The 18854-nt window shown below is 35.6% G+C and overlaps 1 long non-coding RNA gene and 1 other non-coding gene across 3 annotated transcripts; both read right to left on the reverse strand.

Moving 5' to 3' along the window:
- Positions 1 to 310: 310 nt before the first annotated feature.
- LOC149190870 (uncharacterized) lies at positions 311 to 8560 on the reverse strand. 2 transcript variants are annotated; one of them, XR_016256023.1, is made up of 3 exons: positions 8319 to 8545; positions 3177 to 6061; positions 311 to 3022 (listed from the first exon to the last, which is right to left on the reverse strand). It is a non-coding gene; the product is annotated as an uncharacterized LOC149190870 (long non-coding RNA). The 2 variants fall into 2 exon arrangements; XR_016256022.1 differs by having other exon boundaries at positions 2699 to 6061; positions 8319 to 8560.
- A 10194-nt stretch (positions 8561 to 18754) lies between these two features.
- LOC149190871 (U6 spliceosomal RNA) lies at positions 18755 to 18854 on the reverse strand. Its single transcript, XR_016256668.1, has one exon. It is a non-coding gene; the product is annotated as a U6 spliceosomal RNA (small nuclear RNA).

Raw genomic sequence — 18854 nt, forward strand, 5'->3', positions numbered from 1 at the left:
TATCAAAATAACGTGTGTCACGTATATGAATAAAAAAAAAATCAAGATACTAAATATGGACTGGATGATAGAAAGGCTATCATGCAGGTTAATAAAAATCAAGGGAATTTTTGCTATTAATAGAATTGCTAATAAATTATAAAAGATATCAGTAGCATCCTTCATGGACTGGATGATATAGAGTCTATCATGCAGTTCAACAAAATTAAGGGAATTTTTGCTATTAACACACTTGCTAAAAAAATATTATAAAAGATATCAGTAGCATCCTTCAATTTAGAAGGTGATGTTTACAATTGGTTCAAATTAGTCAAAGAAAATTAGTGGTTTCTCAATAATTGACAAATGTTCACAAAAGATTTTCCCAAAAAAACTTCACAACAATGAAGAAAACAACACTTTTACTACGTTCAACCATTTCAGCCAAATGGGAAGTTGACATGGTTGATAGTTGACATATATACTCATGAATGACAAGTCCTAGTACAACAATTCTCATCCCAGAGTATCAACTATATAAATTGTATATTTTAGGGTTAAAACTCATTACTAACAAGTTAAGGCTATCAAAACCTACGTATTTGGTCAACACAAGAAGTTTGACAAAGATGATCAGCAGGAAGTTCATTAACCAACAGGATGTGGCTTTTGCATTTCCAAAAACAGAAACACTTACAATCTACCAAGCCATTATAACAGTACTATATGTCACCACTTAGAAAGTGATACAGGGAAGGAAACTGATTGTCTCAAATGTGGTAAAAATTGGACTCTGGTAAATATAATAGATTTGAAGACCCAGCATTACAACACTTTAAAACAACAGATGGAAAGGAAGTAGAAATCTACAACCAAAAAACTGAAATCACATAAGATACAATTCAAAATTTAACAATAATGAAACACCACCAAACATGCCATTAGTATCAATGTATACAAGACAAAGGGTGTTGGGTCAGTATCTCGTATGTCAGACACAGATTTGACCCAACAAGCCCTAGAGGAGTTGAGTTAATATCCTATATATCGTAAGAATTAGTCCCTACCAGGTCTCAGGTCCAAACATCATGGGGAGGGATTGAGAATGGAAACCACTTATGGGGTAAAAACATCTCAAGGGGATCATCCCACTAGTGAGTATATTCTTCTTCCATCCAATAGACTAGGGAGGGATTGAGAATGGAAACCACTTCTGGGGTAAAAACATCTCAAGGGGGGCATCTTACTAGTGGGTACATTGTAATATTAAAATAATAAAATAAGCTCAACCTAGTAATATTAAAATAATAATATGAAAATGAGATGATAATATGAAAAATGATAATAATAATAATATGAAAATGAGTTCTTTCCACACAACTAAAAATGAGATAATATGAAAACCATCTTTTTTTTCTTTTTTCTTTTCGTGTTGTACCAATGATGAATCAATAACTCATTGGAGTAATCTAGGCAAGGCCCAAGATCAAATCTATCAAAAGCTTATATGAAAACTATTTTTTATAATCAGTTAGGTAGTGCATGGCTAGGACACATGTCCAATAGGTATCCTGTATACAAGCCCCAAGAGTGTTGGGTCAATATCCGATATGTCAGAGACAGATGCACTAAGACATGTCACTCACATGTGTCAGTCAAATGCTTGGCACATGTACTAATGTATAGGACATGAGCCCAACAAATGTCATAGAGTGTTCATGTCCATATCCCATGTGTCAAGCATGGACACACTAGGACATATTTGGCACATGTCCCATGTTTTGGTGCCCGACATATGGGAAACGAAAACAATAACCCTACAGGTAGCGTTTTGCTACTTAGCATGCGCACATCCGTAACTGTTGAGTTTAGATCACTAACAAAAACATCATACAACCAAAACCAAAAAAAAAAATTGGTTGCCTAGAATGTAGATGTAACTGAAAAAGAATAGGTGAAAAAAATAAAAATGACCAGTGGAAGAGAGAAATACAAAACTTCGCATTTTCCCTTTAATGCATTCATGTTTATGGTAGCACTGTCGTCAATGATAATAAATTGTAGGTTACAACTGATCTGAACCATTACCAAGGAAATCAGTTGGCAGTGGATGTGCCACCTTGTTTAGAGATAACGCCCCAATTGAAGGGATTCCAAGTATACTATCAGGGGCTCCTAGTATACTATACTTTCCGATTGAGCACAACCACATCAACCAGAAAGAATTTTGTTTTCTGCCTTGCAGATTTGTTTTCGTTTTGTTGAAGAAAGAGAACATATGGTCAATGCTCTGAATGAAAAGTGTTTAAAATGGGGAGGAATGAGGGAGGAGCAAGATAACGTGACACAGAATGTGGTGTGCAGAGTAGAATGTAAAATGTGAAGGGCAGCGCTAGAACCAACAAAGTGAAAGTGGGGATGAAATACCACATCCCTCCCTCTACATCACTAATCCACGACTTCATGATGCAGGGCAACTTCACTGGGGCATGGACCCCACCCGACTCAATAAATATTAATTGATTCTTAACACAAACACAGCAAACATAAGGCACAACAAGGTAGATCCGTGGCTTTTGTGGAAGCCAAAACAAACGACACTGACAAAGAATTGACACAAGCAATGATAGTGAACGAACAGATCAATAGAAGGTAGAACAATTCCATTCTAGGAGGAATTTAACAGATAATGTTGGCTAACTTCTATTGGGACAGTTCAAATCCAAACCCATGTATAAGGTGAAGATTCAAATACAGGATTTTGGACTCTGTACAAAAATAAATAAGCCAGTTAAATTTAGAGAAGATTGGCCATATGTACAAGTGTATGTAGCCTTAGAACCTATTTGTGTGTTGGAATAAGTTCCAGGTCTTTCAAACATTTAATAATAACAATTGCTTTTCATATCAATTGCAGCTTGTTGATTGTCCCGTGTACACTGATCTTCAGGAACTGTGTCTGCATTAATGACATTCGAAGGATCAAAGACTGGACATGTGTCTGCATCAATGACATTCGAAGGATCAAAGCCTAGACCTGTTTCTGCGTCAATGAAATTGATAGAATCAAAGCCTTGTTGACAAAAATTATGGATATGAAACATATATTGGCCAAAAGAAAATATGCAAATATTTGTTGGCAATTCTAACACTGAGAGACATGAAAAATATGGGAGGTAATGTAATAGAAGACTTACATTCTTGATTCTTACCAATCAGACGCATTCCCCATCTCTTCCATTTGATGTGTTGACATTAAAGGAGTTGAGATACTTGAGCCACAAATCTAACAACCTTCAGGCTTTGAAAATACTAAAGACCAATAGGTTTCAAATTTATCTTGTTATTTCTCCTCAGTTTCCTTGAAATATTTAAATTTATTCCACGTACAGTTTATTCATAATCCTAAATGGTTGGATCATCATACTAAGATTCCAGTCATATTAAGGTATATATGGAGTCTCGAACACACAGAATTCACCAGAAAATTTGTATTCCATGCCTTAAGGTTTTTAGGAATCTTTGCAAACTCTAGAACTCACAGACACTGCAATTGATTCACTTCCAGGAGTTAAACAAGCTCCCTGAAAAAATTATGCCCCACTCAACAATCAAAACACTCTTGGCTTTGAAAATTAGCCACAAACGTTTAGAACTACCAAGCAATTAGGGCCCCATTTAAAAGGCTTCGCTTAGGACAAATTGATTCATGCACATTGTAAACCTTCAATTGCATTCTGCCAAAATCAATTTGAAAGCTTCCATTCTGTCAAAACATTTCCAACAAATATTGAGAGAGTTTCTTCATTAAGACTAGTGGAATAAGTTCTCGATGACCTTATAAGTTCTCGAGGAAGGTCATCGAGAACTTATTCCACTAGTCTTAATGAAGAAACTCTCTCAATATTTGTTGGAAATGTTTTGACAGAATGGAAGCTTTCAAATTGATTTCAAAAGTTAAAAAAAATGCAACATGTACAAAGGTGGTCTTACAAACTCAACTCAAACCATCCATCAAACTGGCAATTGAAATCCTTTCCCTTACCCTTCCAGAAATTGAGTAAAATCTTGCAATCGGTCTTCAATCTTAACATGTTCTCATGCACATTTTAGTGGACACAATCGAATTACCTCACGTTTACCAAGGCTATTGATGTTTTGTATTTAAAATTGGGCTTATTCTTGTAAATATATATAATAATATAAAATTATATATATACAGTGAAGAACATTATATACATTAATCTTTAAATGTTCACTCCATTATTCAAAGTATTTAGAGAATAGCTCACGACTGTGGATGTTTTCTGGCACATATTTATGGACTGTTAAGGATGACCTTTGGAGTAGTGACTACTCACCTCGAAAATTTGGAGTAGTCAACTTAAGAACAATTTATGATGGAGTGATCAACTATCAATTATGCAGCTTCTCAAGTAGATCCTCCACTCGCCTTATCAAAAGTGTGCTCTCTGTGTATTTGACCAATCTTCCTCTCATCCATCACAAGTTCTCAAATTGACTCTTCCAAATTTACGAGATTTAGCAGTTTCAGTATGTTTGTAATAGGCGTGACAAAATTCAAAAGACCAAATTATGGAAAATGGTATTATATTATATACATATTCCTCTCATCCATCGTAAGTTCTCAAATTGACACTTCCAAATTTACGATATCAATCAGTTTCAATGATGTTTGTAATAAAAGGTATTAATAGGGGTGACAAAATTCAAAGACCAGTTTATGGAAAATGGTATTATATTCTATTCACCGTATTCCTCTCATCCTTCATAACTTAAAATTGACACTTCCAAATTTACGAGATTAAACAGTTTCGATGATGTTTGTATTAAAAAGTATTAATAGCGGGGCAATGGTGGCATGCACTGTCAATGATTCAAAAAACTAAACAGCCACTCTTGGATCAAGTTATCAATAAAGAGCAAGCCAGGCATTTTTTTCAATCGATCAAGTCAAGAATCACAAAAGAGAAGCAGAATGGAGTGCATTTTATATTAAGATGAAAGCAACTGTGGGTTCCACTGCTATGCATGAAAATGTAAGGACCATCCATTTATTTGTAGAGTGTAATTTGATGATCAAATGGATCAATAAAACTGGTCAAGTGTAAAATATTCATTTATAAAACGAATGAAATCGATTAAGTTCATAAAAAATACCTTCAAAGTAACGTCCCTCAATCATGTTCTTAGAGAACATAATATAGAAACAGATCTACTCTCATATGAGGTATATCATGTCTGTGAGGGAAAGGTAATATATGAGGAATACAGGGAAGGAATTGTTTCTCTCAAGGAAAGTTTTTCAAAATTGTTGGAAAACCATTCTAAACTTGATAAACAATTTAAAATAGATTATATAGAAAACTTAATGAGCCCAAGTCACCTCTAACAGAACTCTAAATTGAAATCTCCTTGAGAGTTGAAGCTTGAAAACTAATTTAATAGCACAACTAAAGATTCACAATTTGTGAGAATGAAGTCTTTTGATTGTCCAAACAACCAAATAGTTATACGAAATTGAAACATAGGCTTAAAATCATGACTCTGTATTTTTAAGAATGCAATCAAGCTTTATAAGATTCTCTTTGAACTCTAAGAAGCAAATCAATCTTAGCGCTTGTCAATTTTTTAAGCTTACAAAGCTGCGAGAAAACTTAAAAGGCGTGGGAGTTTAAAATTGCATGAAAATTCCATCTATCTCTCAAGCTCAGAGGGATTTTTAGACACAATTTGAATATCAGCAAACATAATTAAGCAACATACAACTAAACATGAAACAATGCTTCAAAAAGATTTAGATATTTACTTAAAAATAAAGGAAAAACAGCAAACAAAAAATGTGAAGCAAGCTTGCCTTAGTTTCAAATCCTTGGGTGTGAATAGATTGTAGCTCAAATATCTCAGCTCCTTTAGTGTCAAATCAAATGTCGTTTAAAAGAAATCACCATTCTCTCCTAAAGGAACTCCGTTAAATATAGGAAGCTTGATGTAGTGGTAGGCTATTAGGATTGAGGCCATTTCAACCAATTTTGATGTGCCATTTGTTCCATCTTGTCCACTGCTCCAAAAGAAAAGGAATAAATATGAAACATCATTAATGAGTTACAAATAATAACAAGCATACATAAAGAAAACCCAAAACCTTTTTCATGCGCATATTATGATTACATGTTCAAAAAATTATCTTGTTTTGATATTATATTTTAATCTATAGGAGGATTTTGCAAATCAATAGTGCACCCAATTTGATTAACAAAAATGATACAAGGAGCATTGCATTTCCCTTAATAGTGCAAGTACATAGTTGCGAATGTAATAGCAATTCTCAATAAAAGAAAAACATGGAGTTGGGACCAAGTAAATGGGTGACACTAAGAAATATTTCACGCATAATATCAAGTATCACTAGACGTTAGGGCATGTTCTAAAAGAACTAAATAGGCATAGTTAATATCTTTGTTGTTTTTTAATATCAAGAGGACAAAAAGTAGTTGTTGTTTCTACATACCACAAGGACCACTAGTTGATGTTTCTACACACATTAAGGATCACAAAAAATAAAAATACTTTCTTCACTATTTATTATTTGAATGAATTATGAGAGATTATCATTCTTGCATAGCGCATAGTAGAATATAATGCAACACTCCTTCAATCTTTCTTATATCGATCAACGAATGGTTTTGACAAATTCTTTTTAGCCTTACTTTATTTCCAATATTTTCAAATCTTACCTTTAATTTTACAATACTAGGCTTGTAGAAGTTCTTCCACAAACAATCATTTCTTGGTTGGCAATAGCAAACTAAAGATATCGATACATCTAACGAAGATCAACTTTTGCTACGCGTCTCCACACCCTAGGTTGTAAGAGTGCTCCACTTCTCTAGATACAAAGGTTATATGGCTTATACAACAAGTTTGCAAATGTATGGCCTATGAAATGTGTTTATAAGTTCACCTTTGTACTGATGATAAAACTTTTTTTCATAAATGTAAGCACAATTCTTTTAAGAATTTGGCAAATATATTTGCTGTCCAGCCTAATACATAAAAAGGCACTAGCGTGAATGTAATAGATTGCTTGGAGGCAATAGACTTCATATTAATTTCAGATTATGACAATAGTGAAAACACGTGTATCATATTTATCTGTGTCACCGAGGTAAAGATTTCCCCGGCTCAAGCAAATACAGGAACCCTTTCCTAGATTCAAAAAAGAATATCACTGTAACAAACGTATTGCGCTTTCCTAGTCTTAAGGTTCTGTAGCATTAGGTACAACACTGACTAAATTGCTCTTAAATGATGCAGAAGACAACCTACTATCACAGTCAACAAGTTTCCGACAGAACAACTACAAATCACCTAGGGATGGAACTTCAAAACCTTTTCGCCCAATACAGAGCTGGGGCGAGTCCTAACGAGTGACAAACTCTAAATTCTGAAGCAATAGCATTAGGTACAACACTGACTAAATTGCTCTTAAATGATGCAGAAGACAACCTACTATCACAGTCAAAAGGTTCCGACAGAACAACTACAATTCGCCTCGGGATGGAACTTCAAAGCCTTTTGGCCCAATACAGAGCTAGGGCGAGTCCTTACGAGTGACAAACTCTAAATTCTGAGGCGATATTCCATTAAAGCAAACTGTGATTATATTATCCAGAAATCAACCAACACATTCATTAGCAGCGAAACCAATATCCAGGGCTAGGTGCAGCACTATTGTAAACGATGCGGGAGACAACCTTCTATTACTGTCAACAAGGTTACAACATAACAACACCACAATCAACTGCGGACAAACCAAAACGTCCTTTCGCCCAATACAGTGCTAGGGCGAGTACAAACGAGGGATAGACTCCAAATTTTGAGGTAATACTCCATTAAAGCAAAAGCTCAGATTTGATTATTCCGAAATCAATTGAACTACTTAAAAACTAGTTAATCAACTTAGCACATAACTCATTCATTAGCAGTATCATCAAAAACCAGCGTCAGGTGCAACATTCAACCTAACCTGCTATTCTTAAACGATACAGAAGACAACCTCCTGTCACTGTCAACAGGGTTACGGCATAAATACCCTTTCGCCCAGTACAGCATTAGAAAGAGACTTAAAAAGGACTAAAACTCCAAATTTTTAAGCAGTGTTCCATTAAAGCAAAAGCCCAGATTCTATTATCTGGAATACCAACCGATCTGCTTAATAACCAGTTACTCAACTAACTACCCAACCCATTCGTTAGCAGTGAAATCAATAAATAAACTGGTGGAGAGAACAAAACAGAAAGAAGGATAACAGGTACCATTGCCACTGAAAAAAGACTGGTACTCGGCCCTCAGCAAGAAAAAGCAAAGAGATCCTTCCAAAGCGGATCGTGTAGAGATGATGATAGCCACCTGCTACAAAGCGCCCGAGACATGCGCTGAGCGCCACTAACCATGTAATCGAAGAAACCCTAGTCCCCGGCACATAGCTATGTAATCGAAGGAACCCTCACCCTTCGCACATCGCAATGCGATGAAGTAACCCTCGCTCCTCAATAAATAGTTATGTGATTGGAAAAAGTCAGAAAACTTAACCGTAGTGGCCCATGGGGTTGGGTTAGTCGGTAACAAGCAGAGGTAATTTTGTCATGCGGGTTAGTGCTAAACTTACGGGGGTTTCGCATTGATGACCTAGGGTTGATTTAAAAACAGGAATTTTCAAAGTAACACGTTTGATGGTATAATTTTATGCGTTAGTTTAATTGTTTTATTTTATTTTTATTTATTTTTTCCAAATACTTAAGAATTTATTGGAATACATTGGTGAAATTTATATATGTTTTTAAATAATAAAAAATAAAATTTAACTAAAAATTCTAAAATGTAAAAGAGCTCGTCAACGTTTGATTCTTATAATTTTGATTTATCAAGCAGGGAAGAGGGATTAAATTTGTAGGGTATATTTTTTTTGAGGATTAGGGTTGGAATTTCAAAACAGATTTCAGCGTTCACTTCTCACATCTATTTTCACAATTTCAACAAAAAAATATCATTACTATTTTACAAAAATTTTAAGTTGCAAATCACTATCACAAGTTAAAATTAATTTTTTTTCCTGTGAAACTTAAAAATAATTTCAATTTTTATAAATAAAATGATTAATTTACAACTTATTAATTGTAAAATAAAATATTTAATTTCAAAATATAACTCATTATTTATCCATTTAAATTCAAATAATAAAAAAATAACTTCAATTACTTTCAAATTGAAATTGAAGTGAATTATGTAACATTGACGACAACAACAAAAACAACAAAAGAGTAGTATTTGAACAAAAATCTAAAATGTTAGTCTACTCCAAAATCACAAATGTGAAGAATAAATTATTTTCAAAGTATTATAGGGAGGCATAGTATTAAGCATTCAGTTACCAAAAAATTATGCCATTTATTCATAGTTTAACATTGGGAATTCATTTTTTCTTATTTTTTATTAGTATTTAAATTTATTTGTTTGTAAGATGATTAGTTGAGGTGTTGTTATGAGTCTTTTAGTAACTTCGATTTCTATTACTTACTAATTTTTTGTTTTTAATTTTATTTTATTTTTATTGTTTTTTTCTATTATCTCCATTTTTGTGAATTATAGTTTTTTTTCATTTTTATTTTTTTTTCTTTTTTCTATTATTTATTACAGTTTTTTTATTTTTTATTTTTTTCTCTTTTTTCTATTATTTCCATTTTCATGAATTATAGTTTTTTCTCCATATTTTAATTTTACATGACTTATTATCATATTAAAAATATATTTTAAAAAACTAATTATAAAAAATTATATATATTAATAAAAACTAAAACACTCCCGGATGCGGGTGGCTCCAGCGCGTAGCAGGTTAGTGGCTCGTCACATGGGCATGTGTCAGCCCGGACGAGCCACGCAATATAGAGCCGGTGGTTATTTAAGACTGGCGGCGGCAGTCCCTCTGCGGGAATTAATTCAAGTCATTTCGGTCTTAACTGCTCTCCTGGGAAGTGGAAAAATGGCGCTACAAAGGCCTGGCACCTCTGTCATTCTCCAGCAGTCTTGCATAAGGTCTGGGCATTCGGCGGTAGCGTTGGATTATTCTCTGGTTCTGAGGAAGATTACGCAGGGATACTCCTGCTCTCTGGCCAATTTGGGGATGCAGCGTGAGCGCCAAAGGATGATTAGCAGGCGCGGAAGCTCCAGGGGTCGTGCTTCGGCTCAGAGGCATGCTATTTCTCCCTCTTCCTCAATTGAGGTTACTTCAGACCACCGTCGCTCCAGGGGACGAGCAGCTGGCCGCGGTAGGGCAATGGAGCATAGAGAAATCATGGATTGTGGCCACTCTGCGCATCCCATGGTCAGGTATCGAATCCCCTGCTCTCTGGCAAATTCAACATTCATCGTTTCGGTTTCTGTGGAGCACTGTGGCAATCCAAGAGGTCAAGAGGAAGCTCCGCAGGCAAACCCTCCTCGGGTTCCAGGGATTGTTCCCACAATCGACATGCAAGTACCTACTATCGATCTGCTACGCCCCATTAAGGATAGCTCCTCCCCAGACTCTCAGGCAGGCCCCAGCGAACCAGCGCAGAGGATCCATCTTCCCGACCCGGACATCCCCAAGCACTTCAGGGGCAAAGAGGAGGACGAACCGCACACCACCGATGATGAATAACTCGACCTGCTGTTCGCTCTTAGTCGCTGAGAAGGGAAAGTTTTCTCTGTTTGCTCTCACTGTCATCTTGTATGTGTTCGGACTCAGTCCTTATGTGTCTAAGTGTCGGCTATCCATATGTTTTAAGTGTCGGTCTTATGCACTGTCCTGTGTCGGTCTTATGCACTGTCCTGTGTCGTTATGCTAGTTTGTCATCACTTCCAATTTTTGTACCCATGTAATTCTGGACATGTTTAATCTTGGGCAATCTGTCAATCTCTCGACAGGAATCACAGGGCTACGGCTCTGTTGTAACACTGATGCTGTAATTTTTTACTTTTTTGTAATATAATAGATTAGTCTGATTCAAAAAAAAAAAAAAACTAAAACACATAAATATATATTAAACATATATAAATATTAAAGTGTATATATGTTAATATTAGTTAATCATGTTCTTAATTTTTGGTGATGACATTCAACAATACAATAATTTATTAGATAATTATTTTTGTGATGAAATCTTTGTCTTTATTATTTTTTATTTTAATTAAGTTGTATTTAAGTTAAGCCGCAGGTACTAGCTACTAATGAATGAAATTTTAACGTCCACGAGACTAGAAATAGTATATGGGACCACTAGTTTCCCTGCCTTTTGCAATTCAATCCTTTTACTATTCAAATTAATGATGAATTGACCCAACCTTCTAAGAGTCCCCTCACTGAAAAGATAATGCCAAGGAACTGATGTTAACTTACTATTGTAATTGTCTCTAGTGTCTTTGAAAGCATCACATTCCAAAATGAAATGTTTTTCCGATTCCACGACCCCAGAAATGCAAAAAGTACACACTCGTTCTTCCCAAGCTTCTTTAGGTCTTTTCCACCTACCTATTTGATATCGTAGTTGATGCAAGTTTGTTCTTAATTGAGCAATAAGAATCTTTGATGTCCATGGAATGCTAGCTCCAATGTACTCTTTTTGTTGGAGATCACAAGGGGGGTTGAATTCCTGAACATATTACTTCTTCTTTCTACCCAACTCTTTTCCCCATATACAGTTACGAAACTTCTCCATAACAAAACTCTTTATCTCCTTGTTATTTGTGGGACATGCATTGAGGTAAATATTCCATTTTTGCATCCATTTGTTGTTTTGTCTCATCTATGATTTCTTTCTTTCACTCATTCCTTCATTTAAGATAACTTTAGGCCAATTACCTTCTCCCATTTGCTCAATTCTTTGTAGGTACCTTATGAGACGCACCATAGCAATTGCTTCGATGGGAGTTGCTCCTGTTTCACTCAACATTATCTCATAAGGAACTGAACTGTTTATTTTAAATTTGCGCATGATCAAGCGTTTTTGGATTTTCTCAATTTGCTTCCATTTTGAGACAGAGATGTTGCTAGCTCTTGTTTACATTAAGCATTCCTTTTTTAAATTTTTTCTCTCTTTCTTTGGGATTGGCTTTTTCTAAAATACTTTTCTTTAAAGTATATATATATATATATATATATATATATATATGGGGGTGACTACTGGTAGAAATGTTGGGAGGGAGGGGGCCCCACCATCCCCATCCACTTGTCATAGGAGTTAAAGTTGTGTGTCATGCACGCTTCATGTTACAAGCCTAAGGTGACCCTTCTAGAGAAGGATGGAATATATGTGGTAAATATGGATCTGCAAAACGACGTTGGATGCATAAGGGTATGGGAGTTAAGGCGTTGAGAGGGTTTGGAAGTCTGGATGCGCAGGGTGGCAGTTTGCTTATGGTTATCCTTGCTCCTCAAATCATGGCAAAGGAAGGAAGCGCTCAAGCCGACTTCGGCAGAGCTTCCAATTTCTCTGTTATGGACCAAAGCATATGAATTTGGGATCCGGGTTCAATGTGCTCTCCTCAGTCTACATTCGGCATCTTTGTGGCTCTGTCATGGTGGTCGAGGTGAGGCTCGAGCAAAGGGGTGGAAGTTTTGGGGAATTTATCGGCTTTCAACTTTCGGGTAAAGGTTTTGAACCCTTATTTAAGGTTGGTATTCTTTATTCCCCGTTATTGGTTTGCTTGCATGTTTGTTGGTTTCATTGGTTAGTTCTTGGGTTTTATAGTGGGGCCCGACGTTAAATTTTCAAGGGTTTTGGCAGCCTTGGAAAAGTATCCTCTTTACGTGTTGGTGTTCTGGGTTCTGGAAATTGGGATAGAGTCGGTTGGTGGGCCTTCTGGATTCACTTCTCAAATACCACCCTACCTTTTGATGTGAAAGGGTTATTTTAAAAAGTTATGAGTTTTTTCTTAACTTTGGTTCACTCTTCATATTGTTTGGAAAGGCGATAAGTTTGTGCATCCCTGTAGGTGTCGTTGCACTTGTTTTGGAGATTTATTTAGAGGTTTACAGAGGCTTCATGATCTTATATCTTTTGCTTTGGGGTCATGGTTGATTGAGGCCTTTCATGGGTTAAAGGGGTTGTCTTGTTGGTGCATTAGAGGCAAGCGCTCTCAAGGTCAAGACTCACAAGAGTGGGGGGTAAAGATGCCTCCTCCGCGTGACAAGGATCGTCAAGGATTAGGCAGGAGGAGAATTTAGGGTCAATAATAGTAACCTAAACAAAGCCCTAGGAGAAATAATAGACCCTCTCGCACGGCAAGACCGTGCTAGTTCAATTAGGCAGATGGGTGACACACTAGACTAGCTCAATCGGGATCAGCAAGATGATCATAATGACACCATGGATTTTATGAATCATATCCAACACAACTTGTGGGAGATGCATGATAGATTGGTAAGCCTCTGGAGAGGGAAGCGGCACATCCAATAATAGCTTGACCATTTGGAAAATCGTTTGGCCCACATGGAGGGGCATGTGCATTGCGGATTCGGACCTCCACCACCCCCTAGATCGAGTCCAAACCAGTGAGCTCTAGATAAACCAATCGGCATCAGATAACTCTAATAATGTTTAATGTCTGTAGGTTGTCCTTTTTTTGGGTGTTTTGACATTTTTTGTCCGTAAACTTATATAAAGCATTGTCGTTTCGGAAGTTCGTTATGTATCTGAGCATGTTACTTCTAGCCAACAAATCTAGTAAGAGTGACGCCAACATAATTTTGAAGAGCACACAACACGTTGTAATCTCTTGATTTAATAGAAAAACTTAATTAACAAAAAAAAATGTGAATCAAAATTTTTTCATAACAATGAATTTATCTCTATATTTTATCGGGAATCATGTTTATTCTTAAAAAAAAAAACAATTACAAATATTAATGGTTAAAATTATGTAATTCAAATAAATAAATCACAACAACATTGATGGATATATTTGAAAATATACAATTCAAAACTCTTCAAACTTTGTTTGTTTGTATATTGGATAATTAGGGTAAGGCCATTTTCGTACATAAAATTTTTCATATATTAAAGTGTTGATTGTGGTGGACAATCCATTTTTGCTTACATAAGAGTCCAAAATTAGAATGATTTTTCTCCCTAATACAACTCTAACTGGACTGGGTAAATACAAACTTTTTAAGTCTAACTACACATATGGGCCTCTAAATTCAACCTCTAAAATAAATATTATAATTTGTGAATACAAATATAAATTATGATAAATTTAGTTTCTATTTTTGTGGGGTAGAATTTTTGTAGGACTAAATATTGCAAACAAAAAAGAGCAAGAATCAAGAAATAATTTATCGAAAACCAACCATGAAAAGTAGAAACACTAACATTATTTTGCAAGCCAACCCTATTGAAAATAACAACAAGAAATGATAAAAATAGAATCCAGAAATTCCAATTTTAATTTGTCCTTGAATTAAAATCGAATTTAGTCTCATCAACTGCTTGGAAATAATTAATTCATTCATTATGGATTAATTTGTTGGAGAAATTCAAGTTAGAAGTCTTTATGCAGTCATGCAACAGTTATCCCTTAAATTAAGGAGATTATCCCTTAATTAAGGAGATAAGATTGAGTTATAATTGAGTTGTAATTAGTTAACTCAGTTTACTGAGTTAAGTCCAGTTAAATTAGTTCCAAACTGTTTGAGGAACTAATTGTGAGTTATCAGTCAGTTGATGCATGCATGCACTCAACCAGTGTACTCCAGATAACTAAAGATTCCCTCATCAGAAACTCATGCATGTCTATTATGAGAAAGACCCAGTTGAGATTAAAGACAAGGACAATGTACTATCAGTTGCATGTGTTTTCCTATAAAGGAAACTCATGCATGCAGTCAAGGTAAGGTTCCTTGAGGATTGCGCAGTTCTGACAGTGTGTTAGAGCAATGTGTGAGAGCAGTGTTACACTGGGTGAAGGAGATCATCCCAGAGGTAACTGCACAAGGAAATAGGAGCTTGGAGGACAGAGAGGAAGGCTTGTGAGAAGCTTTGATTGCCTGTGAGCATCCAGGAGGATTGTACTAAGAGCTGGCTAGCTGTGAGAGCTAAGGCTTTGTATAATTCTGATGTATTTCCACCTTGTATGATAATACAGATAGTGGGGTTTTTAGCTGAGTCTTTCCCTTGAGTATTTTCTGTGTTTCATGTGCATTGATTCTTCTTCTTCTGGTTATATGTGTTCAGCTTGATCTTGCTCAATCTTTAAGCTTCCGCAAAGCAAATTGATAGTAGAAGTAGATTATAGTATTTTGCTTTGGTATATTGCATTATCGGGTTAATCTACAGTCAGATTTTCTACATGATCTTAGAGGTAGATTTGTAGAGAATTTGCAGAATTTCTACATGGTATCAGAGCTAGCTGATCTATAGAGAAATTTCTACATGGTATCGGAGCTAAGTTTATCGGAGCTATGAATAGTATACAAAGGAGAATTCGAAGTTTGAAGTTCAGGGTTGCAGGTTCAAATCGAATTCATATCAAACTTCAAATCGAGATGGGACATTATGCGACTAATTGCCCATCGAAGAAGTCCATGAAGGGATCCTCAAATGGATCGGAAGGTGAGGCATTAGCCTTTCAGTTCGAAATGGACTTTACCCTTGTCGCATGCATGGTGTCATCGATGATGGGTTGTGTCTGGTATATTAACAGTGGAGCCTCATTCCACATGACCGGCGATAAAAGATTATTCAATACCTTGGAGGAGAAAGACCTCAAGATGTGCATAGAGATGGGTGACGACGAAAGGTATAGTGTTTCAGGAGTGGACACAATTGCTTTTTAGAGGGAGCATGGAGCTCCTATCACCTTGACAGATGTGAAGTATGTGCCTGGACTGAAGAAGAACTTGGTATCGGTCGCGATGTTGGAGGACAAAGGCTACGATGTTGTCTTTAGTAAGGGAAAGGTTTTCCTTAAACACATCACCACGAGACATGTGAAACATATCGGTTCATGAGTGAAGAACTTGTATGCTCTTGAGGTTCAAGATGCATGCAAAGAATTTAGGAGCAAAGAAAAGGTTAGAGACTTGGTGGTTGAGAGGAAGAGTAAATTACCTCTCAACATGCATTCCCAGAAGAAGTCTCAGACAATTGCGGAGAAGCCACAATTGGAGAAGTGAGCAAAGGGATCACATCCAACCATACCTCTAGGTGTGAGGTGGGGTGATGTGAAGTGATAGTCTCAAGAAGGCTGAAATTGGGCAGGGTCCATTGAGAGGTTTTATCTCATGGATCGTACCTTGCTACGGGAGCCCAAAGTACATAGTAGTGGGAGGAATCAGTGGGATTGATGCAGTCAGAGATCAAAGTGATAGAGACTAGAGAAGTTAGATACTGAAGAGTGCAGAGAAGGATTGACAACAATGCGGCAAGGTAGAGTCAGCCAAAGCGCAAAGTTTTCAGTTGACAGAGGCAATAGTAGTCAGAGACTTTGATGACAGATGCATCTTACTGATTCAGGTTGGATGTTTTTGTTTGTTTTTGAAATTGTTGGAGCAACAACACTTGAGAGAAGTGTTGCATGCAAAACATTCCAAAATATCACGATCGAGATCGAGTTGAATTCCTTTCTTGTTGAGAGGGGGTGTTGAAAATAGCAACAAGAAATGATAAAAATAGAATCCAGAAATTCCAATTTTAATTTTTCCTTGAATTAAAATCAATTTTAGTCTCACCAGCTACTTGGAAATAATTAATTAATTCATTATGGATTAATTAGTTGGAGAAATTCAAGTTAGAAGTACTTCTGCAATCATGCAACAGTTCCCTTAAATTAAGGAGATTATCCCTTAATTAATGAGATAAGATTGAGTTATATTTGAGTTGTAATTAGTTAACTCAATTTATTGAGTTAAGTCTAGTTAAATTAGTTCCAAACTGTTTGAGGAACTAATTGTGAGTTATCAGTCAGTTGATGCATGCATGCACTCAACCAGTGTACTCCAGATAACTAAAGATTCCCTCATCAGAAACTCATGCATGTCTATTCTGAGAAAGACCCAGTTGAGATTAAAGACAAGGATATTGTACTATTAATTTCATGTATTTTCCTATAAAGGAAACTCATGCATGTAGTCAAGGTAAGGTTCCTTGAGGATTGCGTAGTTCTGACAGTGCGTTAGAGTAGTGTGTGAGAGTAGTGTTACACTGGGTGAAGGAGATCATCCCAGAGGTAATTGCGCAAGGAAATAGGAGCTTGGAGGGTAGAGAGGAAGGCTTCAAAAAAGCTTTGATCGTCTGTGAGCATCTAGGAGGAATGTACTGAGTGCTGGCTAGCTATGAGAGCTAAGGCTTTGTATAATTCTGATGTATTTCCACCTTGTATGATAATACAAATAGTGGGGTTTTTAGTTGAGGTTTTCCCCTGAGTATTTTTTGTGTTTCATGTGCATTGATTCTTCTTCTTCTGGTTATATGTGTTCAGCAAGATCTTGCTCAATATTTAAGCTTCCGCAAAGCAAATTGATAGTAGAAGTAGATTATAGTATTTTGCTTTGGTATATTGCATTATCGGGTTAATCTACAATGAAATTTTCTGCATGATCTTAGAGGTAGATTTGTAGAGAATTTGCAGAATTTCTACATGGTATCAGAGCTAGCTGGTCTATAGAGAAATTTCTACAAACCCATCCACAATATATAAAACTAAAACAATAACATCATGTAATTTTAAAAAGTAACTGTTTAGAAAAATCTATCTAATACAGAGTCCTAAAGCAAATGATTTATGTGGGGTTTAGAAGAAGGGAAAAAAGTATATAGTAAGAACTAATAAACTTAAATTCATAGAACTTGAACTCATAAACTCATAAACTTTTCTATAAATCTAGACATGTTGGTTAAGGGTTATAATTGTTTACCTTTTAAATTGATTATAAAATGACAAAAATCTTTCAAAACACTGGCCTAACATTGCATTTTACCGCTATACAAAACAACCAGCACATAACATAATCTATAAAAATTGTCAAATCCATAATTTACATAACATAATTTATAAAGAAAAATGGCATGCATGAAATCAAAACAAATTAAATGAAGTCACATCTAGATTCTAAGATCATCATCCTTTACCTTATAGGAGAAGACTATACAACATGGTGCTAGAGTGGTTCAGGAAAGCAAAAAAATAAATTGAAAAATAAAAATATTTAACTCATTGGACATAAGATTTACCTCAAAAATTTAACTTGTAAAGTGCACACAAGATTTACATAGAAAACCTCGAAAACCACAAGGCAATGGATTAGCAGATTTTATTACAACAACAATGAAAAACATAGTACATTTCACTCGCTTCCTCTTTCTTTCTTACCCACATCACAACATTGACTTTGATTTGATCTTGCACCTAACAGATTGGTAAATCCAAGGCTGATTCAATTTGAACATTCCTTTTTATTGTAAAGGAAAAATGATATATAATTTTTTTTTTAAAGAGTAAATAAAAGTAATGACAAGTATAACATCTATAGAAATTTTCTTCACCAAAGAAAAAATATAATATAACTAGCAATTGCACAGAGGTGCAAAGGAACACCAATAGGAGGAGTGGAGGGAATGTGGAAGGCAGTAATGAATTGAATTTAGGATATTTGTTTTTAGAAAGAAATTGAGTGAACATAGCTTCTTAAGTTGTCTAAACTATACTTTTTTTTTTTTTTAATTTGGACCATTTCTCGATTTGTGTGTGTCATCCTTGTGCAGGGGCCATGCTAATCTTCTTTGTATCATTCCAATTTTATCGGATGTCTCTGATAC

The sequence above is a fragment of the Pinus tabuliformis genome, chromosome 3_1 (assembly GCF_031772625.1).
Source record: "Pinus tabuliformis cultivar Carrire ecotype Pingquan chromosome 3_1, CPIR1, whole genome shotgun sequence".
Lineage (NCBI taxonomy): Eukaryota > Viridiplantae > Streptophyta > Pinopsida > Pinales > Pinaceae > Pinus > Pinus tabuliformis.